The 27,956-nt window shown below is 47.1% G+C and overlaps 1 protein-coding gene across 2 annotated transcripts in view; it reads left to right on the plus strand.

Moving 5' to 3' along the window:
• The window catches only part of LOC147123495 (kinesin-like protein KIF24), a 148,885-nt gene that overhangs the window by 322 nt on the left and 120,607 nt on the right, over positions 1 to 27,956 (plus strand). The window contains exon 1 of one of the 2 annotated variants that reach the window (XM_085973762.1): positions 83 to 236. The exons of the other annotated variant lie outside the window; for it this stretch is intronic. The gene's annotated coding sequence lies outside the window, so the exon portion shown is untranslated. Of the gene's footprint in view, positions 1 to 82; positions 237 to 27,956 lie in introns of those variants that run through there. 2 annotated transcript variants of the gene reach the window in all.

Here is a 27,956-nt window from a genome sequence, read left to right on the forward strand (position 1 = left end):
TCAGCGCCTCCGCGCACCTTGATTGGTCGGGGGTTGGGCTTCCGCAGGTTGCTCCCCATTGGTCACAAAGCGCGCACCGGCAAACTTGTCCTGCGCTCTGATTGGTCAGCTCAAGGCGCGGGCCCGCGCCGCGGGATTTTGGTGTGCGGTTTTCGAATGGCTTACGGCGTTGCCATGGATGCCAGCGGCGGTGATTACAGCAGGAAAGATCAGGATGAGAGGAAGCTGCAAGGCCGGTAGGTCGGTGCTCACAACAGCAACCGTCTATATTTTATATAATATCTGTGGTATGAGCTTACATTTATGCTGAAGCTAGCGTCTTAAATAAATCACAGTTTACTGTACTTTATACCCGAGGGAATGACTCGATAATGTCAGCTGCACTGCAAAAGTTAAAATGTTACTAAAATCACAAGTTATTAGAGACTTAAATGCAAAATACTTAAAATTTCTAAATTTACTATAATTACTGTAAACTTAAATAGTCATGATCAAGCTACTGTACTGGGTCTGTAGTTTCAAATTAAAATATACTTTGAATGATGCAGTTATATAAAGTAGCATCATAAATACCCAGTGGTCAGTCTTTATTATCAGGTTCTTGAAAAAATAAAGTAAAAAATCTAAATTTAAAATAAAAAGTAAATCATCTTGTGTAAATCTTAGCAGAGTTATAGAGCCAGCCTATACTGGATGTGTGATTTCAACCTTAGTAAAAAGTTGATTATACAGGTGCACGATCCCTTATCCGAAACCCTTGGGGCCAGCTGTGTTTCGGAATTTGGAATTTTTCGGATTTCAGAACGGATATAATAATACTTATAAATGGACAAGAGGCAGCCGTCGGGTTTACCCTACAACTACACCACTAGTGATGGATGCAAACCTGGCTAGGTAACCAGATTACTATAAAGAAATAGTGAACAGCAATGTTTCCTCAAAGTTGCACACGGCCACGCAGTAATCTGCAAACTCCCGTGCAAGCTGCTCAAGCTTTTACACTGGAAATACCGAGAGACGCGCCACGAAAAAACTTTCGGTTTTCAGAGCTTTTCGAATTTCAGAAGTGCAGATAAGGGATATGTTGTGTCTGTGTATAATAAGACACAGACTGCAGGAGAACGGTACAACAGGTGTTTACTCAACGTGGCTCACACTGGAACTGATCTGTACAGATTACTACTCAGTACTATATACAGGTGTGGTCACTGCCGGTACTGCAGTATACATGAGCTGTAAAAGATAGTGCCCCCCTTAAAGGTATATACATTACAATTCCTCCCCTTTTTAGATTAACAGTACCATAACACTCATTTAACAATTAAATATCAAACTAATTACAGTTAACACTTTTAACATGCAACATTAGCTGAAAATAGTCTATTTATATATTCAGTCTTTGGGGAGGCTTCCTGATCCTTTCTGGATAGCGCCTTTCCCGAGTGTCTTGCTCTTGGTGCGGAGGCGATTCTGGCCTCCTGTCGTCGGTTGGTTCATCAGCTTCCGATGCTACTGTTTCTGGGGTAGATGCGACCTGTACGTCGGGTTCATCACCAGGTACGTATGGGCGAGGCATGGGGTTGACTTGTTCCTGTGACTCTAGGATCTGGTCAGCATGGCGTCTCACGATGCTCTCCCCAACGTCCACTGTGTACATTAGTGGGCCCTGCCGTGTGCATATCGTTCCTGGCTGCCATTTTTCTGTTCGGTAGTCGCGGGCCAAGACTGGTTGCCCTACATTGAAGCTCCTTGTTGGCTTCTCATGGATGTGCTGGAATTGCTTACTCTCAACATCTCTTCGTACGTTTGGTCTGAGCAAATCCAGGCGAGATCTTAACCTTCGGTTAAAGAACATCATGGCTGGGGCCTGGTTGGTGACTACATGTGTCGCATTCTGGTAGGCGAACAGGAAATTGTCCACCTTGTGCTGCAGCAGAATGTTGTCATTGTACATAGCCTTTATTGCCTTCTTAAAGGTTTGTACGAACCTCTCAGCCAATCCATTTGTGGCTGGATGATACGGGGCGGATGTGAAATGCCTTACCCCATTCTTTTTCATAGAACCTCCGGAACTCTTCGGACACAAACTGTGGTCCGTTGTCGGAGCAAATCATTCCTGGCAAGCCATTCCTGGCAAAAATGGTCCGTAGGACTGCAATAGTTTTCTCCGTGGTGGTGGAGGACATTTTGATGACCTCAGACCATTGAGTGTGCATCCACGGCTATTAAAAACATTGAGTCCATGAATGGACCAGCAAAATCAATATGCACCCATTGCCATGGAGATGAGGGCCACTCCCATGGGTGTAGAGGGGTCTGTGGTGGTGCATTTTGGACTTTCTGGCATCCTGAGCAGCTCTTGGTCAGGTCCTCGATTTGTTTATCGATTCCCGGCCACCACACATAAGCCCTGGCTAGGCTTTTCATTTTTACCCCTCCCAGATGACCCTCATGAAGCTCATTGAGCACACTATCCCTTAACTTGGGTGGAATTACCACTCGGGATCCACACATCAAGGTCCCCCGGCACACTGACAGCTGTTCTCTCCTTGTCGAGAATGCTGGCAACAGTGAGTCGCCATGTGCTGGCCATCCCTTCACCGTCAAATCATATACCCGAGACAGTGTCGGGTCATTTCGGGTTTCCTTTTCGATACAAGCGTTAGTTACCGGTAGGTATTCAACTATAGTCGAATGGAATATTTCGACAGGATCCACTGCTGGTGCTTCCTCCGCAGTAGGCAGTGGCAGGCGTGATAGCCCATCAGCATTTCCATGCTGTTTCGTGCCCTTATATTCAATCTCATAGTGGTGCGCCCCTAGAAAAAGTGGCCATCTTTGTAGTCGTTGCGCAGTCATCACCGGCACGCCCTTCTTCGGATTAAAAATGGAGACAAGAGGCTGGTGATCAGTCAGCAAGGTGAATTTCTGCCCGTGCAGATAGTGATTGAACTTTTTCACTCCCCACACTAGGCTGAGGGCCTCCCTGTCAATCTGGGCGTAGTTACGCTCGGCTGAGGTTAGTGATCGTGACGCAAAGGCTATTGGCCTCTCTGAGCCGTCCGAGAATTTGTGCGACAGCACCGCTCCAATGCCGTAGGGTGACGCATCACATGCCAACCGAATTGGTAATGCCGGGTTGTAATGGGCCAATACCTTTTTCGATGTGATTAGTGTTTTGCTCTTCTGGAAAGCTCGTCTACATTCGTCACTCCACTTCCATGGCACCCCAGTTTGCAGTAGGGTGTTCAGTGGGTGTAGTATTGTAGACAAATTTGGCAAGAACTTATGGTAGTCGTTTACCAGCCCGAGGAACGACCTCAGTTGTGACACATTTTCCGGTGCTGGAGCCTTGACTACTGCCTCAATCTTCTCTGGGGACTTATGTAACCCCTCTTTATCGATAACGTGGCCACAATACGAGATCTGTTTTCTAAAAAACTCGCATTTGGGGCGGTTAGCTCGGAGCCCATATTCCTGCAATCTAGTGAGCACCTGCTCCAGGTTGGCAAGGTGATCACTGTCATTTTCGCCCGTGACCAGGATGTCGTCCAAATAACACTGGGTCCCTGGGATCCCTTGCAGGACTTGTTCCATTGCCCTCTGCCAAATAGCCAGAGCTGATGCTACCCCGAATACCAGCCGGTTGTATTGGTAGAGACCTTTATGGGTGTTGATTGTGAGGTATTTTTTTGATGCTTCTTCTACCTCCATTTGCAGATACGCCTGGGCCAGATCAATCTTCGTGAAGCGTTTCCCTCCAGATAGCGAGGCGAAAATATCTCCAATCCGCAGCAGTGGATATTGTACGGTGTGAAGGACCGGGTTCACTGTTACCTTAAAGTCCCCACAGATGTGAACCTTCCTTGTTTCCCAAGGCGTGCTGCTCAACGACTTTTTCATCACAGGGACGATGGGTGTAGCCCACTCGCTCCAGTCTACCTTGGACAGTACACCTGAACGTTCCAGACTCTCCAGCTCTGCTTCGACGGCTGGGCGGATCGCATAAGGTCTGGCCTTAAAAAATTTTGGGCTTGCATTTTCTTCAATCTTAATCGTCGCTGTCATACCTTTTAGTGTTCCGAGTCCTTGCTGGAACACTTCTTTCGCGTCAGTTAGGATCTTTGACAGTCACCCAGGTGTGACGTCGTCATCCTTTTTGTCAGCCACAGTCAGTGCCTGTATGGAATGCCAATCCAGTTGTATTTTCCGGATCCAGTCACGTCCCAGTAATGGTGGTCCTCCATCTTGCAATACATACAGGTCTAGTTTTGGTGTTTCCTTACCATTGTATATAACGGTCACCCTTATTTTTCCTTTGGGGTAGACTTTTTGCCCCGTGTACGTCTTCAAAATAATTTTTGTGTCTCAAGGGTATGTGTGAGAATAGCCGCTCGTAGTCCCTTCGGTTTATGACTGTTAGGGCTGATCCTGTGTCCAATTCCATCTTTACCTGGACTCCTGCTATCTTGAGAATGACACAAATGGTTCGGTGATCCTCCGTTGTGATCACATTATGTAGTTTCAGACAACTCAGTTCCCTGCTTTCGGAGTCGTTATCACTCTTTTGTTCGTCTGAACTATTCTCCGTCATCTTATGTACCTTCTTGTACTTTTCTTTGGTAGGTTTCTTATTGCTGGTTTTCTTTCCCGACCTGCAGACTCGTGCTATGTGTCCTACTTTTCCACACTGTCTGCACACTTTGTCTTTGAACCAGCAATCATTCTGGTCGTGTGTTGTTCTGCCGCAGCGGTAGCACTTCTCTGCTCTATATGACATTTCGTTTGTGCCATATTCTTGCGGTCTCTGTTGTATCTCTGCAATACCCTGTGCTGCTGCTTCGTATGATACCGCAATGCTGAAAGCCTTTTCCAGCGTAAGGTCCTTTTCAGTTAAAAGCCGTTTCTGGGTTCCTTCACTTTGAAGCCCACACACAAACTTGTCCCTTAAGGTATCTGCCAGTCCCGCTCCAAACTGGCAGTGTTTCGATAGTTTGCGCAGTTCTGTTAAATAATCAGCATTGCTTTCACCCTTATGCTAGTTCCGTTTGTGAAACTTGAATCTTTCTGCTATCAGCAGCGGTGTGGGGTTTAAATGTTCCTGTAGTATCGTTACTATGTCTTCAAAACTCTTTTCCATTGGCTTCGTTGGGGTTACTAGATTTCGTAATAAACCATACGTCTTTGCACCCATTAAATTTAACAATACCAACGCTTTCTTGTCATCTGACACCTCATTTGCCTTGCAGTATACCTCTATTCGTTCGACATATGTAGTCCAATCTTCGACTTCATTGTCAAATGCGGTGATACTGCCACTCTTCGGCATTTTGGGTGTGGTTTAAAATGGCGTCTCCCAATGGCTTAAAATGGCATCTCCTGCGCTTTCCTTCCTCCCCCGCTGCTGCCAACGCCGCTCCCGGCGGTTCTCGTGGCAATGGCAGTGCCCTGTAGGTTTCGCGCGCTTCTCCTGCGCTGCTGCCAACACCGCTCTCGGCGGTCCTCGTGGCAGTGGCGGCGCCTCGCGGGTTTCTGCACGTCTCTCTCTTCCTCTCTTCGACGCTGCTCGGCCCCTGAACACCGGCTGCGCCCTGTGCGCTCTGCCCTCTCTCTCTCTCCCCTGTCGACGCTGCTCGGCCCTTTGCTGTGCCGCTCGGTCGGGCTCTAGCCTGCCGCTGTCCGGGAAGGGTCTGCGCACTACCTGTTGCCAGCCCGTTTCGCTGGACCACCTCGACTGGAAAGCCAAGCCTGGCTCTCGACAGCCTCCCCCACAATTCTCGAGTCTCTGCTGGATGACTGGGCGGTTGCCCGTAGTCGACGCCCGAGTCTGTGGCCTTGACCTCCAATCCACTGATCTCCAGGAACGAATCCCTGGGAGGTGATGCAGAGTTGCAGGTAGATTCGAACTTGCCTTGTTGCCAATGTTGTGTCTGTGTCTAATAAGACACAGACTGCAGGAGAACGGTACAACAGGTGTTTACTCAACGTGGCTCACACTGTAACTGATCTGTACAGATTACTACTCAGTACTATATACAGGTGTGGTCACTGCCGGTACTGCAGTATACATGAGCTGTAAAAGATAGTTCCCCCCTTAAAGGTACACACATTACAGGATAGTTGACCTGTACTTAAATGATCCTGGTATAGAAAATGCAAACTACAAATATAATCTTTTATATAATGGCCCAGAAATTCGGGTCTCCACGGGTCATACGCATGGGGTTCTCACCTATAAGCCCAATGGCAGTGCCGGTTTCCTGCATGCACTGCGCATGCGCGGGAAACCGGCACTTCCGTTCCCCTGAAAGAAGGGGTTCAGAGTTCGAACGTGTGCGCGGGAGAGGCTGCGCGTGCGCATCGAACTTACCTTTTTTTTGCAGGTTTTCCCAGAAGGGTAAGTCTCCAGAAGTTAGACATGTAAAAAGCAGTCGCAAGGCCTGCTTTTTACAAGGTAAGTGGTGAATTAATTAAAATTAAAACATTTTTCCCACAGGTTTATTATTTTTAAATACTTTAAAGAAAGGTAAGTGTATTTTTAGCCCCGTTAGAAAATAAAATTATTTTTTTCAAAAATTTAAATTATTTAAAATAGTTATTTCATGTAATTTATAGTTTATTTAAAAAATGTGATTTAAAAAGAAAAAAATTATTTGAAGATTTAGTGATGTTTTGGGGCTTGTAGTATTTATAAGTTTGACAGCCCTTCCTGTTAAACTTATGAATGAAGCATTCCCTGCTCCGATTGGCTCCCGATGGCCCACGTGACCCCAGGGGACGCATCGAACTAATTGCGCCCCTGGGATACGCAAGCATTGCGCGCCGGCAGTTGGAGGAGGCCCAGGATCGCAATTCCACGGGGGCACACAGCACAATGGCCGGCGCGCAAGGTAAGTGCAGGTCGGGGGCTTACACCCGCGGAAAGCCCTCGACCCGAATTTCTGGGCCATTGTATAAGATTGAGACTGTTGTGAAGTATTTTAAACCAACACTCGACACAAGGTTTTAGATCGATAGTCAAGTTGTCTTTATTGCACCAGTGGGGAAACAGTCTGCTCTGTCTTAGCCAGATCCCTCCAAAATGGTACAGCAAACACCACATTTTTATACATTACAATACACATGTCAAAATTCATTCCTGCCACCTGATTGGACCTTGGCCCGCATGCATCTTCACTGATTGGTTGCCTATGCCGCGTTACATTAAAGTACCGCCTTTATTATCTGAAAAGATAAAGCTATTGTTGCACCTATGACCTCTGTTTATGCCAAATGGGGTCTCATCAACATTGTACTTCTGACTCATTGTCCTCCTTTCCTGCCCCTCTAGGCCTCTTTTACTTCCAACTCATTGTTTTACTTTCCTGCCAGAACAGAACTTACATCCTCTTAGGCCTCTTATGGTTCCATATCCGGCTATGTTATCTCCACTGCCAATTCAGCAACTTAGAAAAAGATGGTCTTTATTACACCATTCAGTGAAACTGCCAGCGATGTCAGTTTAACTCTTTCTCCACTGCAATCCCCCCTTTTGGTACTTGGCCCTTGCCCAAGTTAAACCACATGTATAAGCATCGCTGTGCCTCCTGCCCCATGCAGTGATCAGGCGCTGGTTTGGGAGGCCCTGCATACCCATCATGTTTAGAGCAAACTTGTGTTTTCCAACTCTTCCCGACTCGCTTTAGCTCTTTGTTTAGATACATAGATACATAGAAGATAGGAGCAGGAGTAGGCCATTCGGCCCTTTGAGCCTGCTCCGCCATTCAATGAGATCATGGCTGATCATCCAAATTCAGTACCCGGTCTCTGCCTTCTCCCCATATCCCTTGATCCCTTTAGCCTTAAGAAATATATCCAACTCTTTCTTGAATATACTTAATGAACTGGCCTCCACCGCCCTCTGTGGCAGAGAATTCCACAGGTTCACCACTCTCTGGGTGAAGAAATTCCTCCTCATTTCAGTCCTAAATGGCTTACCCCTTATCCTTAGACTGACCCCTGGTTCTGGACTCCCCGGCCATCAGAAACATCCTTCCTGCATCTAGTCTGTCCAGGCCTGACAGAATTTTATAGGTTTCGATGAGATGCCCTCTCAATTTTCTAAACTCCAGTGAGTATAAGCCCAATCGACACAATCTCTCCTCATACGTCATTCCTGCCATCCCAGGTATCAGCCTGGTGAATCTTCGCTGCACTCCTTCCATGGCAAGAACGTCCTTCCTCAGGTAAGGCGACCAAAACTGCACGCAATACTCAAGGTGTGGTCTCACCAAGGCCTTGTACAACTGCAGCAAGACATCCTTGTTCTTGTACTCGAACCCTCTTGCTACGAAGGCCAACATACCATTTGCCTTCTTAACCGCCTGCTGCACCTGCATGCTTACATTCAGCGACTGGTGTACAAGAACACCCAGGTCTCTTTGCACTTCCCCTTCTCCCAATCTATTACCATTCAAATAATAATCTGCCTTCTTGTTTTTGCCACCAAAGTGGATAACCTCACATTTATCCACATTATAGTGCATTTGCCATGTTTCTGCCCAATCACCCAACCTGTCCAAATCGTGCTGGAGTTTCACGACATCCTCCTCACAGCATATCCTCCCCCCCCCAGCTTTGTGTCGTCTGAAAATTTGGAGATATTACATCCAATTCCCTCGTCCAGATCATTAATATATATTGTGAACAGCTGGGGTCCTAGGACCGATCCTTGCGGTACCCCACTAGTCACTGCCTGCCACTCGGAAAACGACCCGTTTATTCCAACTCTTTGCTTTCTGTCCGCCAACCAGTTCTCTATCCAAGTCAATACCTTGCCCCCAATCCCATGTGCCTTAATTTTGCACGATAATCTCTTATGCGGGACCTTATCGAAAGCCTTCTGAAAGTCCAAATACACCACATCCACTGGTTCTCCCTTATCTATTTTACCAGTTACATCCTCAAAAAATTCCAGTAGATTGGTCAAGCATGATTTACCTTTTGTAAATCCATGTTGACTTTGTCCGATCCAGTCACTGCTTCCCAAGTGCTCTGCTATTACATCTTTTATAATGGACTCTAGCATTTTCCCCACTACCGATGTCAAGCTTACCGGTCTATAATTCCCCGCCTTTTCTCTACCACCTTTTTTGAATAGTGGGGTAACATTAGCTACCCGCCAATCCAAGGGTACCGTTCCAGAGTCTATCGAGTTCTGGAAGATGACCAGCAATGCATCTACTATTTCTAGGGCCACTTCCTTAAGTACCCTGGGATGTAGATTATCAGGCCCTGGGGATTTATCGGCCTTCAGTCCCATCAATTTTCCTAACACCATTTCCCTACAAATACTGATTTCTTTCAGTTCCACCCTTTCATCAGACCCTATGTTCCCCGGCATCTCTGGGAGGTTATTTGTGTCCTCCTTTGTGAAGACAGAACCAAAATATGTATTTAGTTGGTCTGCCATTTCTTTGTTCCCCATTATAAATTCCCCCGATTCTGACTGCAAGGGACCTACGCTTGACTTCACCAATCTTTTTCTCTTCACATATCTATAAAAGCTTTTACAGTCAGTTTTTATGTTCTCTGCAAGCTTACTCTCATATTCTATTTTCCCTTTCTTAATTAATCCCTTTGTCCTCCTTTGTTGAATCCTAAACTGCCCCCAATCCTCAGGATTATTGCTTTTTCTGGCCAATTTATATGCCCTCTCCTTGGACCTTATGCTACCTCTAATTTCCCTTGTTAGCCACGGTTGGGTCACTTTTTTGTTTAATTTTTGTGCCAAACTGGGATGAACAAATTCTGTAGTTCATCCATTCGGTCTTTGAATGTTTGCCATTGCCTATCCACCGTCAACCCTTTGAGTGCCATTCCCCAATCAATCCTACCCAACTCGCTCCTCAGACCATCATAGTTTCCTTTATTTAAATTGAGGACCCTAGTCTCTGAGTCAACTACTTCATTCTCCATCTTAATGAAGAATTCGATCATATTATGATCGCTCCGACCCAAGGGGCCTCTTACAACAAGATTGCTAATTAATCCTTTCTCGTTACATAATACCCAGTCTAAGATGGCCTGATCTCTGGTTGGTTCCTCGACATATTGGTCCAGGAAACCATCCCGTAAACACTCCAGGAATTCCTCCTCCACAGTATTGTTACTCATTTGGTTGGCCCAATCTATATGTAGATTAAAGTCACCCATGATGACTGCTGTGCCCTTATTGCACGCTTCTTTAATTTCTCTTTTAATGCCATCCCCAACCTCCGCCTTACTGTTTGGAGGTCTATAAACCACTCCCACTAACGTTTTTTTCCCCTTAGTATTTCTCAATTCTACCCATACAGATTCCACCTCATCAGAGCTAATATCCTTCATTACAATTGTGTTAATCCCTTCTTTAACCAGTAATGCTACCCCACCTCCCTTTTCCTTTTTGCCTATCTTTCCTGAATATCGAATACCCCTGGATGTTGAGTTCCCAGTCCTGGCCTTCCTTGAGCCACGTTTCCGTAATCCCAACCAAATCGTATTTGTTTACTTCTATTTGCGCAGCCAATTCATCCACCTTATTACAAATGCTCCTCGCATTAAGACACAAAGCCTTCAGGCTTGTTTTTTTAACGCTCTTCGACCTATTAGAATTATTATTTACTGTGGCCATATTTGATTTAAACCGTTGATTTCTCTGACTGCCACTTTTGTTTTTCTCCTTCCTATCTTTTGCTCATGGCCCGGCATATCCCTCACTCTACCAGTACCACCAAACCAGGGGACCAACCCTGGTTCAATAAGGGGTGTAGAAGAGCATGCCAGAAGCAGCAGAAGGCGTACCTAAAAATGAGGTGCCAACCTGGGGAAGCTGCAACACACGACTACATGCATGCTAAAAAGCGGCTGCAGCATGCTATAGACAGGGCTAAGCGATTCCCACAATCAACAGATCAGATCAAAGCTCTGCACTCCTGCCACATCCAGTCGTGAATAGTGGTGGACCATTAAACAACTAACGGGAGGAGGAGGCTCCATGAATATCCCCATCCTCAATGATGGTGGAGCCCAGCACGTGAGTGCAAAAGACAAGGCAACCATCTTCAGCAGAAGTGCCGAGTGGATGATCCTCATCGGCCTACTCCCGAGGTCGCCACCATCACAGAAACCAATTTTCAGCCAAATCGATTCACTCCACGTGATATCAAGAAACAGCTGAGCGCATTGGATACAGCAACAGCCATGGGCCCCGACAACAACCCGCTATCGTGCTGAAGACTTGTGCTCCAGAACTAGCCGCGCCTCTAGCCAAGCTGTTCCAGTACAGCTACAACACTGGCATCTATCCGACAATGTGGAAAACTGCCCAGGTATGTCCTGTCCACAAAAGGCAGGACAAATCCAACCCGGCCAATTACCGCCCAGTCTACTCTCAATCATCAGCAAAGTGATGGAAGGTGTCGTCGACAGTGCTATCAAGCAGCACTTACTCACCAATAACTTGCTCACTGATGCCCAGTTTGGGTTCTGCCAAGACCACTTGGCTCCCAACCTCATTACAGCCTTGGTCCAAATATGGACAAAGGAGCTGAATTCCAGAGGTGAGGTGAGAGTGACTGCCCTTGACATCAAGGCAGCATTTGACCGAGTGTGGCATCAAGGAGCCCTAGTAAAACTGATGTCAATGGGAATCGGGGGGGGGAAACGCTCCACTGGCTGGAGTCATACCTAGCACAAAGGAAGATGGTTGTGGTGATTGAAGGTCAATCATCACAGCCCCAGGAGGAGTTCCTTAGTGCAGTGTCCTAGGCCCAACCATCTTCAGCTGCTTCATCAATGACCTTCCCTCCAACATAAGGTCAGAAATTGGGATGTTCGCTGATGACTGCACAGTGTTCAGCGCCATTCACAACTCCTCAGATAATGAAGCAGTCCATGCCTGCATGCAACAAGACCTGGACGACGTTCAGGCTTGGGCTAATAAGTGGCAGGTAACATTCGCGCCACAGAAGTACCAGGCAATGACTATCTCCAACAAGCGAGACTCTAACCACCTCCCCCCGACATTCAACGACATTACCATCACCGAATCCCCCACCATCAACATCCTAGGGGTTACCATTGACCAGAAACTTAACTGGACCAGCCACATAAATACTGTGGCAACAAGAGCAGGTCAGAGGCTAGGTATTCTGTGGCGAGTGTCTCACCTCCTGACTCCCCAAAGCCTTTCCACCATCTATAAAGGCACAAGTAAGGAGCGTGATGGAATACTCTCCACTTGCCTGGATGAGTGCAGCTCCAACAACACTCAAGAAGCTCGACACCATCCAGGACAAAGCAGCCCGTTTGATTGGCACCCTATCCACCACCTTAAACATTCACTCCCTCCACCACCGGCGTACTGTGGCTGCCTTTCCTTGGATCGCCACCTTGTCGTGGTGGAGAGGCTTGCGTGAACCTATGAACCTGTGAGCGATGCCGTCGGGAGCACAGCTCTTGGCAGGGTCACCCAAGGCGGTACGGTCAAGGGGGAGGTTCCAGACGAAGTGCGATCCATACCAAGTCCTCAACGGTGGAACAGGCGGATGACGGTGGTTACTCTGAGTCACTTTGGTTCAGGGGCTGCGAGAAGCACCACAACGGCTGTGAAGGCGGAAGAAGGCTGCAGCAGAGAGGGGTTTCCAGTTGTCTTGGTTTTTCCTTGCCACTGGACCCTGGCCCCTTTTCTGTCAAGGATCGTGTGGTGGCTGGCTGTGCACCAACCACCCCACGCTAAAAGATACCACGCACAGGCGTCCTTCAGAGGGATCTACATTTACCTCTACAACATGCCAGCGTAAAGTCCTGTGGCGATCAGTAAGTGGTGATGGGGGCAGGATTGTGAGGTCTGGAAGCTCCTAATCACAAGCTGGCACACTAGGCGGTGGGTGTCTGATTCAGTCGTCGGGCTCCTGGATTGAAGCAGGGGAGCCCCCCGGCAGCTACATCCACGACTGAGCAGCCCTATTTAGGATCCGCTCTGCTCACCCTGAACAGGGAGGGGGCTAGAAAAGGTGCCCCAAATATAGCCTGCCACAATAACACCCTGTCTGGAATACCGCATCCAGAGGGGTCACCCAAATGCGGTCCTAAAGACAGAAAATTGAACTTCGGAGCATGGAATGTGCGGACACTAGTAGACAGTGCAACAAGTGATCGACCGGAGAGAAGGACGGCCATCGTATGCAGAGAGCTGAAACGATGCAACATTGATATAGCGGCCCTATCTGAAACTCGACTAGCAGAAGGTGGTCAATTGAAGGAGAAGGGGGGTTACACATTCTACTGGAAAGGGAAGCCAACGGAAAACCCCCGGATCCATGGAGTTGGATTTGCCATCAAAAATGAACTTGTTAGCCAACTCTCCGAATTTCCTGTGGGAATCAATGAACGCCTCATGAAAATGCGTCTAACCCTATCCAACAATCAGATGGCAACAGTTGTGAGTGCTTATGCTCCCACCCTGGATTCGCTAGATGAAGTAAAGGAGATCTTCTATGCTGACCTGGATAAAACCTTGTCTGGTATCCCAAAAGACGATAAAGTCATTCTTCTTGGGGACTTCAATGCCAGGGTCGGTCAGGATTACCAACTATGGAAAGGCATCATAGGAAAAGAGGGCATCGGAAAGTCCAACTCAAACGGACTACTTCTTCTCACTAAATGTGCTGAGCACAACCTCATAATCACAAACACTTTCTTCCGACAAAAAAACAAGTACAAAACCTCCTGGAGGCACCCCCGGTCAAAATTGTGGCATCTCATTGACTATGTCATTGTACGGGCAAGGGATCGTCGTGATGTTCTGGTCACTAGGGCCATGTTCAGCACTGATGACTGCTGGACAGATCATCGCCTTATCCGAGCAACTGTGTCCCTCAAACTAAAGCCCAAGATACGTGCTCAGAAGAAGCAGTTCCGGCCAAAATTAAACATTGAATGTCTTGAGGACACTGCCATACTGCAGTGCTTTCAGGATTCTATCAGGCAAAGTCTTCCAAAGGAATACCCAAATGATACTGGAGAACATTGGGAACTGCTGAAAGCCACTATCCTCAACACCTCCCAGAACATACTCGGTTTCAAGTCCAGAAAACATCAGGACTGGTTTGATGAGAACGACTCAGAAATTGAACAGCTCATAGAAAGGAAAAGGAAAGCTTTCTGCGCCTGGCAAAACAACATCAGCAGCAAGGCCAAAAGAGAGGCTCATGCCAGAGTTAAGGCAGATATCCAGCAGAGAATAAGGGAGATGAAGAACAACTGGTGGTCTCAAAAGTCCCTAGAAATACAACGTATGGCTGATACTGGGGACTCCAGAGGCTTCTTCAGTGCCACCAAGGCAGTTTTCGGACCAAGCTACCATGGCTTAAACCCCTTACGCTCTAAGGATGGTTTAACTCTGCTCAAGGACAAGGAGACAATTGACACAAGATGGAGGGAGCATTTTCAAGAACTGCTCAACCGACACAGTAGCGCAGATCTGGAGTCCATCAATCAATTACTGCAGAGACCAGAAAGGGAGGAAATGGGGGCACCCCCAAGCATTGTAGAAGTGCAGAATGCCATCAGGTCCATGAAAAACAACAAAGCTGTCGGCTCAGATGGGATTCCAGCAGAAATCCTTAAAAAAGGTGGCCCTGAGCTCCTGACACACATACATGCCTTCCTCCTAAAAATATGGCAGCAGGAAGAAATTCCACAAGATCTCAGAAACGCTTTGATTGTTACTATCTTTAAAAAGGGGGAAAAGTCGGTGTGTGGTAACTACCGAGGTGTCTTCCGTCTTTCTTCCACAGGAAAAGTGCTTGCCCGTGTCCTTGCTAACAGACTTTTGCCGTTATCTGAGGAGGTGCTTCCGCAGTCGCAGTGTGGTTTCCGACCATCCAGAGGAACAGCTGATATGATCTTCACAGCACGTCAATTACAGGAGAAATGCCGTGAACAAAAGCAACCACTGTTCATAGCTTTCATAGACTTAACTAAAGCTTTTGACACCGTCCACCTCCAGACTTTATGGCATATCTTGTCTAAGCTTGGTTGCCCCGATAAATTCATCTTAGTTCTGAGGCTGCTACATGACAATATGTCCGCAGCAGTTCTCAGCAGCAGCGGTTCTATTTCAGAGCCCTTTACAGCTGAGACAGGGGTAAAACAGGGCTGCATCATTGCTCCAACCCTTTTTGCAGTGTTCATCTCAGTTATCCTCCATCTCATCGGCAATGATCTGCCCACCGGAATTCAAATCCTTTACCGTACTGATGGCCGACTTTTCAATCTCAACAGGCTTAAGGCCAAGAGCAAAGTTTCCATCACTACCATTATGGAGTTACAGTCTGCAGATGATAACGCCATCACAGCTCTTTCCGAGCATGATCTACAAAACACCTTGAATGCTTTTTCCAGAGCCTACAAACTTCTGGGCCTCACCATGAATATAAAGAAAGCCCAGGTGCTCCACCAGCCATCACCTAATCAGCTTGCAACTCCTCCCTCTATAAAGATTGATAATAACACCCTTGAAAATGTCAACACCTTTCCATATCTTGGTAGCCATTTATCCTCCAAAGCTGACATTGATTCTGAAATCCATCACCACCTGAGTTGTGCAAGTGCAGCCTTTTCTAAACTGAGGAGGAGAGTCTTTGAAAATCATGACCTCCAAGTCCAAACTAAAATTCTTGTATACAAAGCCATCATCCTTCCCACCCTTTTATATGGAGCTGAAACCTGGACTACGTATAGCAGACATCTCAAAGCCTTAGAGCAATACCACCAATGCTCTCTACGCAAAATCTTGAGGGTCAGCTGGGAGGACAAGTGTACCAACTGGAGTATACTTGGAGGCCAATATCTACAGCATCACTACGCTCATCATGCAGCATCAACTCCGATGGATTGGACATGTCATTCGCATGTCAGACTCACGTCTCCCAAAACAGGTTCTGTACTCCCAGTTGAAGGAAGGGCAGAGGTCTCCTGGTGGTCAAAAGAAGCGTTACAAAGAACATCAAAGTAATCCTTAAAAAGTTCCATATCGATATTAATAACTGGGAGGAAATCGCACTGGACAGAGACAATTGGAGAAAATGCATCCACAACGGTGCCGCACTACATGAAAAGAATCTCCAGCGTGCCGCTGAGGATAAACGCCAGCACTGTAAGGAGAGACAACAACTTAAGAAGACCCATACTCCAGTCACTACCAATAGTCTTACATGCCCACACTGTAGTAGAGTCTGTGGATCTCGGATTGGCCTCCACAGCCACCTGAAGACCCACAAGTAGATGACTGATGAAGGACATACCATACTCGAATTCGAGTGGTCGCCGATGATGACCGTGGCTGCAGTGTGTACCATCTACGCCAAGGCTTCTTCGGCAGCACCTCCCAAACCTGCGACCTCTTCCACCTAGAAGGACAAGGGCAGCAGGCGCATGGGAACACCGCCACCTCCAAGTTCCCCTCCATGTCACACACCATCCTGACTTAGAAGTATATCGCCGATCCTTCATCGTCGCTGGGTCAAAATCCTGGAACTCCCTACCTAACAGCACAGTGGGAGTACCTTCACCACACGGGCTGCAGCAGTTCAAGAAGGCAGCTCACCAGCACCTTCTCGAGGGCAATAAATGCTGGCTTTGCCAGTGACACCCAGATCCCATAAGCGAATTTTTTTTAAATGCCATTTGCCTTCCTTATTGCTTGCTGTACCTGCATGCTAGCTTTCTGTGTTTCTTGCACGAGGACACCCAAATCTCTCTGAACACCAACATTTGAAAGTTTCTCACCATTTAAAAAAATTCTGTTTTTCTATTCTTCCTACCAAAGTGAATAACCTCACATTTCCCCACATTATACTCCATCTGCCACCTTATTGCCCATTCACTTAGTCTATCTATATCCCTTTGCAGACTGTGTGTTCTCCTCACAGCTTACTGTCCCACCAAGCTTTGTATCGTCAGCAAACTTGGATGCTGAAGTGGGGAAAGAGTTAAAAAACATCGCTGGCAGCTCACAGAATGGTGTAAGAGAGACAGTTGCTAACATGAAAGGCCACATCCATAATGTGTGGTCAAGATAACTGACCTTTGAAGACTAAAAACAACTCAGTTGAGACATGGGGGGAAAAATTCAGTTGGTTGCGCCACCCGTTAGCGCCTTAAGAGGGCGCTAAGTGGGGCGCAAACCAACTAGCGCCCGGGCGCGGCACTGCCTACGCCTCCCGCAAAATTCAGCGGGAGGTTAGTGGTGGCGCTAACTGTTAGCGCTGCGCCGCTGGCGATGACGTCATCGGTGTGCGCAGCGCCCCGCTCACGCCCTGGTCGCGATCTTTCGGAGCGCCCCCTGATTTACCGCTGGACGCTATGTCCGATAGGGTCAGGGTGGCGTACCTGCGGCCGGGGAGGCGCAAATTAAAGGCGAGGTGCGGGGCGGCCATTTTTGTTGTTCGCCGCCTGCCAGCACCTGTCTGCGCTCCCGTCCCCAACCTCCGGAACCCCCCCCCGTGGAGTGCCGGCTGCGCTCCAAGAGCCTGGCACTTCTCTTGGGTGCCGGGCTCTTTTGCCTGCACTCCCGATCCCCGGGGGCCCAGCTGGGCCCCAGATCGTGCTGCACAAGGCCCCTCCCCTTTAAGAAGGGGAGGAAGGCTTGCAATACCGCAGCGCGACGTGCCGTAGCGTGTGGCGCATAGCGCCACGATATTCACCCACAGCGCCCCAAGAGGGAGGCGGGGCACCTCCAGTAGCGCCCCGCTTCCCTTTGGGGCGCAACCAACTAATTTCCGGCGCAGGGGCGCTAATTTTTCCGGGGCACTACTTTTAGCGCCCTGGCGAAGTTAGCGCCCCAAACGGGGCTATACTGAATTTCTCCCCATGATGATCAGCACTTCAGCTGCCCTTAGGGGTTTGTTATCTGGGTCGCATCCTTCAAAGGTATTTTTTAATCAGTGTTCAGCAGTTTGCGTGAGTGATTGAGGAGGCAGCTTACACATGTTTACCTTAGGACATGTAACCCAATCCGTGAAGGTACATGTGGGCCAAGATCCAATCAGGTTGCAGGAATGAATTGTGCATGAGCCTGCCATGTGTATTTTAATGTATAAAAATGTAGTGTTTGCTGTAACAATTTGGAGAAGTCTCCTGGCACGCCAGTAGATATTGTCTCCCCACTGGTGTAATAAAGACAAACTTGACTATTGATCTGAAAACCTTGTGTTGAGTGTTGGTTTAAAATACTCTACAACAGATACAGTACACTCGGTTCCTTCCGAGAGGAAAGGGAGGTTGGAGATGGGGGGGTAGTTTGCAAGAACAGATGGGTCAAGGGTTTTTTTTTTTGAGAGGGGTGATGACAGCAGATGTGAGGGAGCGGGGACAGTACCTGAGGAGAGAGAATTATTAACAATGTCATCCAACATGGGAGCCAGAAAAGGAAGTTGGGTGGGAAAAGAGTTGAGGGAGCAGGAAGTGGGTCTCATGGACAAGATGAGCACGGAGAGGTCATGAGAGGAGATCAGAGAGAAACTGGAGAAAGATGTGAGTTCAGGGCTAGGGCAGGGGGGAACCTTAGAAGAAGTTTGGCCCGGTGGGCTAAGGGAAGGAAAGGAAGTGGCAGAGGCAGCTGAATAGATGGTCTTGCAGTGGGGAAAGAGTTAAACTGACATCGCTGGCAGTTTCACTGAATGGTGCAATAAAGACCATCTTTTTCTATGTTGCCAAATTGGCAGTGGAGATAACATAGCCGGACATGGAACCATAAGAGGCCTATGAGGATGTAAGTTCTGTTCTGGCAGGAAAGTAAAACAATGAGTTGGAAGTAAAAGAGGCCTAGAGGGGCAGGAAAGGAGGACAATGAACCAGAAGTACAATGTTGATGAGACCCCATTTGGCATAAACCGAGGTCATAGGTGCAACAACAGCTTGACATATACTTTTCAGATAATAAAGGCGGTACTTTAATGTAACGCAGCATAGGCAACCAATCAGTGAAGATGCATGCGGGCCAAGGTCCAATCAGGTGGCAGGAATGAATTTTGACGTGTATTGTAATGTATAAAAATGTGGTGTTTGCTGTACCGGTTTGGAGAAGTCTGGCTAAGACAGAGCAGACTGTTTCCCCACCGGTGCAATAAAGACAACTTGACTATCAATCTAAAGCCTTGTGTCAAGTGTTGGTTTAAAATACTCCACAACAATTGGCATCACGAGCGGGATCCACATGGACGGGGGGACACGGGCGAGTGAAGCTGAGCCAAAAACGTGAGTACTTTTAAATACCACGTACAGTTAGGGCAAGGCAACACCGTCTCGTGTCCACTGCCCCCTTTGGAATCAAAGAACTAAAAGGTTTGAATCGATAAGTCAAGCGGTCTTGGGGTTAGGATGAAATGCGCGGAAGTATAGGCGGGGTATGAGTTGCAAGTAGTGCGTTAACTTTGTAGTAAAAGTCTAAAGCATACCTCTGACAATTCGAGTTGCAAGTAGTGCAGAAAGTTTAAGCATACCTCTGACAATTTGAGTTGCAAGTAGTGCTAAGCGTACCTCTGACAACAAATTACCCGAATAAAATTGTTACAAGTAGTGCGTTAACTTTGGAGAAAAAGTCTAAAGCATACCTCTGACAATTCGAGTTGCAAGTAGTGCTAAGCACACCTCTGACAACAATTCGCCAGAACAAATTGTTGCAAGTACCGCCTCACTCTGCGAGAGTAAAGTAAGGGACGTACCGCTGACAACTGTGGTTACAAGTACGGTCTCACTCTGCGAGAGTAAAGTAAGGGACGTACCGCCGACAACAATTAACCATGGGAAGTGAAAAACTCGAGTGGGGACCGGTGGGGTCTCTGACACGCTATTTAGCGGACAAAAATAAAAGATTAATTGACAAAATGGTTAAAAACGATTGGCAACCGAACGACCCACCGGTAAAACAAAGAGAATGGTGGGCTAAAGAAACAAAATTAAAGGAAGAAAAGGCCATCATTTTAGTGGCTCGCGCATATTATAAGTTGAGTAGACATACTCGAATTTGGACCAAAAATGGATGCCAAAATTATACCCGAGTACCAGTAATTTAAGAAAGGGAATAAGAAAAAAATTAAAGTTTTATCGATACAGATGCTATCAGTTTCTGTCAAAACAAGTAAAATACAGGATTTGCTGAGTGAAAGGAATCTTAAAAGGAATGCTGGAATCTCAGTTTGTGTGAAAGTGTGTGTTAAAAGTGTGGAAGTTTTCTGTCTTTGAAAAGAAAATGTCTTTGAAAGAAAATGTCTGCTGTGTTTGTTTTAGCTCCACCCACTCTTTTGTACAGAGAGCTAAAAGCTGTTTAACCCTTTGAAGGCTTGTCTTAAATGATGGACAAGCGTGTGTTGTTTTAAGTTTGTTAATTGTTTTACAAAAGATAAGCTTCAGCCTTGAAGTCACAGTTGCCAATGTGCCTGGAAGAAAATGAAGCTATGGTTTTTTTTTTCCAAAGTGATACTGGTTAGTTAAAAAAAAAAAGAAAAAATTTGATCTGGATTGGATTGGGGTTATGAGGTTAATTAACCTATTAAAACCAGACTTTTATTGTGGCCACGGTGAAATTCTGGTTGGTGTAAATTTGTGTAGATCGCATTGAATAAGATATTTAATGGTCTGAAACCAGACTTTAAAATATTTAGTCTTGGATATAGCGAACGGGTTCTGCTCCATACCATTGGCAGAGGAATCACAAGGGAAATTTGCCTTTACTGTTGGGGATAGACAGTATACATCGACCAGAGTCCCACAGGGGTTCCACAATAGTCAAAATATATTCCACCGAGTCAAGCCTTAGACGAGTTAGACCTATCAAAGTACCAGAGCGCCCTATTCCAATATGTCGATGACATAATGATTGCATCAGAGGATGCCAAAGGAAACATGGGAGCGTTACTAGCCACCCTCCAGACACTTAAGAAAGCTGGCTTTAAATTGAACCCCAAAAAGGCACAGGTTGGACTGTCCAAAGTAAAGTATCTAGGGCACGAAATTAGCCAGGGGTATAAGGCACTCCCGCAGGAACAAAAGGCAGCCATAAAAGACATGCCAAGGCCAGTGACCGTCCAGGGAATAAGGAAAATGTTGGGACTATTTAACTACTGCAGGAATTTTATATCAGATTTTGCAGGGAAAGCAGAGCCGATTCAATGGTTAGTTAAAGGGGAGAGACCCGCCACGGATAAGATAGAATGGGAATCGGAGCAGGACGAGGCTTATGCAAAATTAAAAGCAGCCCTGACTGTAGTGTATGTACTTTGAAGAAGCAACTATATTCTGCAGCCCCTGTATACTGCAGTACCAGTAGTGACCACCCCTGTATATAAGCCTGTGTAGTAACTTTGTATAGTAGTTCCAGTTTTGTCTCCATTCAGTAAACACCTGCTATAACCAACTCCTGCAGTCCGTGTCTCAATTACACACGGACGTTACACTGGCGACGAACAGATCCAAACTTACCTACAGTTCTGCACGACCTCACGGGGATCCATCCCTGAAGCGAAGTTGTTAGAGGTCGAGGCCAGAAGGAAGAAATCCAAAAAGAAAAAAAAACAGAAGAAACGGGCGTCGACCGGGGGGCAACCGCCCTCTGATCCATCGAATTCAAAGATTTGCAGGAGAGGCTGTCGAGAGCTGGGCTTGGTTATCCAGTCTATGGTGTTCCAGCTAATCGGGCTGGTGGCAGGTAGTACACTGATCCTTCCTGGGCTGCGGCGGGCTACAGCTCGATCGGGTGGCTTTTCAACGGGGCCGAGCAGCGTTGTCGGGAAGAGGAGAGAGAGGGTGGAGCACACAGGGCGCGGCCGGTGCTACGAAGCCGGGCAGCGTACAGACCCGAGAAGAGGGAGGAAAGTGTCCCATAGGGTCTGCTCTGACGATGGGAACAGTAATTAAAATCACAGAATCTACAGTGCAGATAGAGGCCATTTTGGCCCATCGAGCCTGCACCGACACATATCCCACCCCATCCCTGTAACCCCATGTATTTAATCCCGTAACACTAAGGGTCAATTTATCATAGCCAAATCAACCTAACCTGCACATCTTTGGACTGTGGGAGGAAACCGGAGCACCCGGAGGAAACCCACGCAGACACAGGGAGAATGTGCAAACTCCACACAGACAGTCGCCCGAGACCAGTATTGAACCCGGGTCCCTGGCGCTGTGAGGCAACAGTGCTAACCACTAAAATAAAAGAAATTGGAAGCGCAGAAAGCCGCGAGGAGCTGCAGTTTGCCACGGGGACCGCGGAGAGCGGCGTTAGCAGCAGCGCGGGGGGCAAGTGTGCGAAAACCATAGGGCGTCGCCATCAAGGCATAAAAACGGCAGCAACAGCGCTAGCAGCAGTGGAAAAGACAGAAAGCGCGGGAGGCGCCATCTTAATCCAGCGGGGAAGAAGGCAAAGCGCGGGAGGCGCCATTTTGTTCAATCGGGGAAGAAGGCAAAGCGCGGGAGGCGCCATCTTAGATCTCCAAGATGCCGAAGACTGGCAATATCACTGCCTTCGATAATGCAATAGAAGACTGGACCACGTATGTGGAAAGAGTCGAAGTATATTGCAAGGCAAATGAAGTAGCCGATGAGAAAAAGGCATCGGTACTACTAAACTTAATGGGCGCAAGAATGTACGGCCTATTGCGGAACCTGATCACTCCAGTCAAACCGATGGCGAAGAGTTTTAACGAAATTGTTGATATCCTACAGGAACACCTAAATCCTACACCGCTGCTGATAGCAGAAAGATTTAAATTCCACAAGAGAAATCAGCATAAAAATGAGAGCAATGCTGATTACCTTACGGAACTACGCAAGCTATCAAAGCACTGCCAGTTCGGAGCAGGACTGGCAGATACCCTACGGGACAAATTTGTCTGTGGACTCCTGAGTGAAGGAACCCAGAAGAGGTTACTCTCAGAGAAAGAGCTGACGCTAGATAAGGCTTTCAGCGTGGCAGTATCGTACGAAGCAGCAGCAAGGGGAGCTGCGGAAACACAGCAAAAGCCACAGGAATACGGCACCCATGAAATGACACGGGGATTTGAAAAATGTTATCGCTGCGGCAGAACAACCCATGACCAGAAGGACTGCTGGTCCAAGGACAAAACATGCAGGCAATGCGGAAAGATGGGACACATTGCACGAGTTTGCAGGTCCGGGAAGAAGACTAACAACAACAAAAAGGCGACTAAGGAACAGTACAGGAAAGTACAAAAGATGACGGACAGTAGTTCCGAAGACCAGAAGAGCGATAGTGAATCCGGGAACAAGAGACTAAGCTGTCTCAAATTACACAACGTAATCGCAAAAGAGGATCACCGAACCATTTGGGTCACCCTCACGATAGCAGGGTCCCAAGTCAAAATGGAATTGGATACAGGATCAGCCCTGACCGTCATGAATCGACGAGACTACGAGCGGCTATTCTCACACGTACCCTTGAAAGACACATCCATTGTCTTGAAGACGTATACGGGGCAGAAAGTATGCCCCAGAGGGAAAATAAGGGTGCCTGTCGAATACAACGCCAAGGAAATACAGAAATTGTATCTGTACATACTGCAAGATGGTGGACCACCGTTATTGGGACGTGAATGGATCAGAAAGATAAGTTTAGACTGGCACTCCATTCAGGCACTGACTGTGGCTGGTAAAAAGGATGACGACGTCACACCTGGACGATTGTCAAAAATCTTAGCTAACGCTAAAGAGGTATTTCAACAAGGACTGGGAACTCTTAAAGGCGTAACCGCCTCGATAAAAATAGAAGAGAATGCAATTCCCAAGTTTTTCAAAGCAAGACCGGTACCGTATGCAATTCGCCCAGCCGTCGACGCAGAGCTGGAGAATCTGGAGAATGCAGGCGTGTTAACTAAGGTAGACTGGAGCGAGTGGGCGACACCCATCGTTCCTGTCATGAAGAAAATGTTCAAGAATAAGTCTGAGGAGCCAAGGAAGGTTCGCATCTGTGGGGACTTCAAGGTGACTGTGAACCCAGTCCTTCACACAGTACAGTATCCTCTCCCGAGGTTAGAAGATATTTTCGCCTCACTGTCTGGAGGGAAGCGTTTTACAAAAATTGACCTAGCACAAGCATATTTGCAGATGGAGGTTGAAGAATCCTCTAGGAAGTATCTCACGATAAACACACAAAGGTCTTTACCAGTATAATCGACTGGTATTCGGAGTAGCATCAGCTCCGGCGATATGGCAAAGAGCGATGGAACAAGTCCTGCAAGGGATTCCGGGGACTCAGTGTTACTTGGACGACATCCTAGTGACAGGTGAAGATGACGGTGAACACCTTGGCAACCTAGAGCAGGTGCTCACTAGACTAAGAGAACATGGGCTACGAGCCAATCGCCCCAAGTGCGAGTTTTTTAAGAAACAGATATCGTATTGTGGCCACGTGATTGATGAAGAGGGGTTACATAAGTCCCCTGACAAAATTGAAGCGGTAGTTAAGGCTCCAGCGCCTGAAAATGTGTCGCAACTGAGGTCATTCCTCGGATTGGTGAATTACTACTGTGATAATAATAATAACTTCCGGGAAGTTATGTCATCACTTCCTGTGAACTGTGTACATACCTCACTTCCTGTCATATGTCACTTCCTGTTGGATTGGTATAAATACTGGTCTGTTCAGTATTGTAAGAGGCTTCTACCAGAGGCATGGTAAAGACCTCTCTTGTATATAGTGTGTTTATAAGTTACTTAAAGCTTACTTTAAAGTTACTTGATGGTAAGACTCCTTTTTCTTACATCAATTTAAGTAACTTAGTATTTACACTCTCAAATACTAGACCTTCGGACAAACTCGGAGTTAAGGATCCAGGGAACCACCCATCATGGAGAGAATCCTTAGACCTATTCGTCTGGACTTGGACCCGAATACACCAGCAGCTGGCAGGGTATGGAAGCATTGGTACTGTACTTTTGAGAATTTTCTGGATGAATGTGAAGCGGATGCTCCTGCTAGATTGAGGATACTTAGCAATTATGTGACCCCAAAAGTGTTCGAATATGTTGATGAATGGGATAATTACGATGAGGTGATTCGGGCACTTAAGAAACTGTATGCCAAGACCCCAAATGAGGTCTATGCTAGACATCTACTGGCCACAGCCCAACAAGGGCCAGGGGAATCAATTGACGAATTCCTGCAAGAACTTCGCAGGCTCAGCATAGATTGTAACTTTCAGGCAGCCTCAGCTGAGCTGTACCGCAATGAAATGATTCATGATGCTTTCATCTGCGGGATTGCCTCTCCATTTATACGCCAGCGTCTACTAGAAAGTAAAACACTTGAGCTACAAAAAGCTTTTGACCTAGCTTGTTCTCTGGATTTGGCAAAGAGAAATGCAGACCTCTATCAGCTGCCCAGATCTCGATCTGCTGCTGTAGCTGCAACCAGACAATTCAAGCGGTCTCAGGTGAACCCTATCATGGGGGAATCTAATTCTGATAATTCTGATGAAGAAGAGGAGGATGACCCCACTTTAGCAGCCTCTTGGCAATCTAGGAAGGAGTGCTTCTTTTGTGGAGATGCTTTTCACCCTAGGAAAACCTGCCCTGCTCGCAATGCAATCTGCAGTTATTGCAAAAAAAAAAGGACATTTTGCTAAAGTTTGCCTATCAAGGGCCTCTACGAGGGCCAATCCAGCTAAGGCCTACCGAACTGCTCCAATTAGGGCCTATCAAGATGCTCCAGCTAGGACCTATCAAGTTTCCTCTCGAGCTCTCTCCCGAAGAAGCACACCGAGAGTTTTAGCCACTCTGTGCAACGACACCAATTACAGCTGCTTGCCCACAGAACCTGTCTCATGCAGCCACAAAAATTTCATTTAAAGGGCATACCTTAGATGCCTTAATTGACTCAGGAAGTACTGATAATTTCATTAAGGAACAGATTGTTGCGAAATTGAAACTACATGTCTTCCCATCGGATCAGGCAATTGCGATGGCTCAATCATCACTTAATACCAGAATCTCCGGCTTTTGTGTTGTTGATATGACACTTCATGGTCGTATGTATCCCTCCACCCGACTTTCGGTGCTCAAGGACTTATGTAGTGATCTCCTCTTAGGGCTGGACTTCCAAAAACAGCATAAGAAACTCACCATTGAGTTTGGTGGATCCAAACCCGGACTTACTATTTCTAATATACCGTCTAAATTACCGTTTTGTGCATTGTCAGCAGCTTCACTTGATGAACCCTCATTATTTGCCGGTATTCCGCCTCAATGCAAACCAATAATAACGAAATCGCGGCGCTTTAATCAGGAAGACCAATCTTTTATTGCGGCTGAAATCTCTTGACTTCTAGCAGAGGATATCATCGAACCATGTTCGTCGCCCTGGCGGGCTCAAGTCGTCATTGTCTAAAACCCTCTAAAACCTCACAAACAGTGACTATGCATCGATTATTCGCAAACCATCAATCAATATACTGACTTGGATGCCTACCCATTGCCACGCATTGATGATATGGTTAATAAACTGGCCGAATACAAAGTGTTCTCAACTTATGATTTAAAAAGTGCCTATCATCAGGTACCCTTGAAGGTCTCAGATAAGCAGTACACGGCCTTTGAGGCTAATGGACGGCTGTACCAATTTCGTCGCCTCCCATTCGGGGTTACTAATGGAGTGGCTGTCTTCCAACGGGCAATGGATGGCCTGGTTAAGCAGGAAAACCTAAGGGACACTTTTCCCTATCTTGATAACATTACCATTGCAGGTCACGATCAACAGGAACACGACGCCAACCTCCAAAAATTTCGGGATGCCCTCCATCACCGTAATTTGACCCTGAATGAATCCAAATCTGTTGAGTCGCAACCGACCATCAACATCCTTGGCTACTGCGTAGGCAATGGTATCATTAAGCCAGACCCAGAAAGACTTCGCCCGCTCCAAGAGCTCCCGTCGCCAAGAATCCGGCTTCTTTACGTCGGGCTCTCGGTCTGTTTGCATACTACGCTAAATGGATTCCTCATTTTTCGGACAAAATCCAACCCTTGCTGCATGCTAGATCATTTCCACTGGGAACAGCGGCTGTTGCAGCCTTTAATCTTCTCAAAAAACAGTTGGAGAAAGCGGCTCTTCACTCCATTGATGAGAATCTCCCTTTCGTGGTTGAATGTGATGCCTCGGAGGTGGCGATCTCGGCTACTCTGAATCAGGAAGGTCGTCCTGTAGCATTTATGTCCAGGACCTTACAAGGTGCCGAGCTACATTATCCTCCGGTTGAGAAAGAAGCCACAGCCATCATAGAGGCAGTACGGAAGTGGAACCATTTTCTAGCTCGCCAGCACTTTACATTGATCACGGACCAACGATCAGTCGCCTTCATGCTCGATAATCGAAAACGAACCAAAATTAAGAATAATAAAATACAACTTTGGAGGATGGAACTGGCCTCTTTTGGTTATACCATTCTCTATCGGCCTGGCAAGGAGAATGTGGCCCCGGACACCCTCACACGGGCATTCTGCTCCACTATGTCATCCTCTACTCTCATGGATGTCCACAATGGATTGTGTCATCCTGGCGTTACGCGCATGCTACATTTCGTACGATCACGGAATCTCCCTTTTTCCACTGGAGATGTAAAGAAAATATGCTCAGAATGCCGGCTTTGTGCGGAATTAAAACCTCAGTTCTTCCGCCCCTCAGATGGTATACTCATACATGCAACCCAACCGATGCAACGACTTAGCATCGGTTTTAAGGGCCCAGTGCCCTCTTCAACTCGGAACACATATTTGCTCACCATGATCGACGAATATTCACGTTTTCCGTTTGCCTTCCCCTGCTCCAATATGCTGGCGTCCACAGTAATCTGCTGCCTTGAGCAGGTATTTTCTCTCTGTGGCATGCCGGCTTATATTCACTCAGATCGGGGTCC

Source organism: Somniosus microcephalus, chromosome 2, assembly GCF_052327205.1.
Source record: "Somniosus microcephalus isolate GS21.2 chromosome 2, FLI_Smic_1.0, whole genome shotgun sequence".
NCBI lineage: Eukaryota > Metazoa > Chordata > Chondrichthyes > Squaliformes > Somniosidae > Somniosus > Somniosus microcephalus.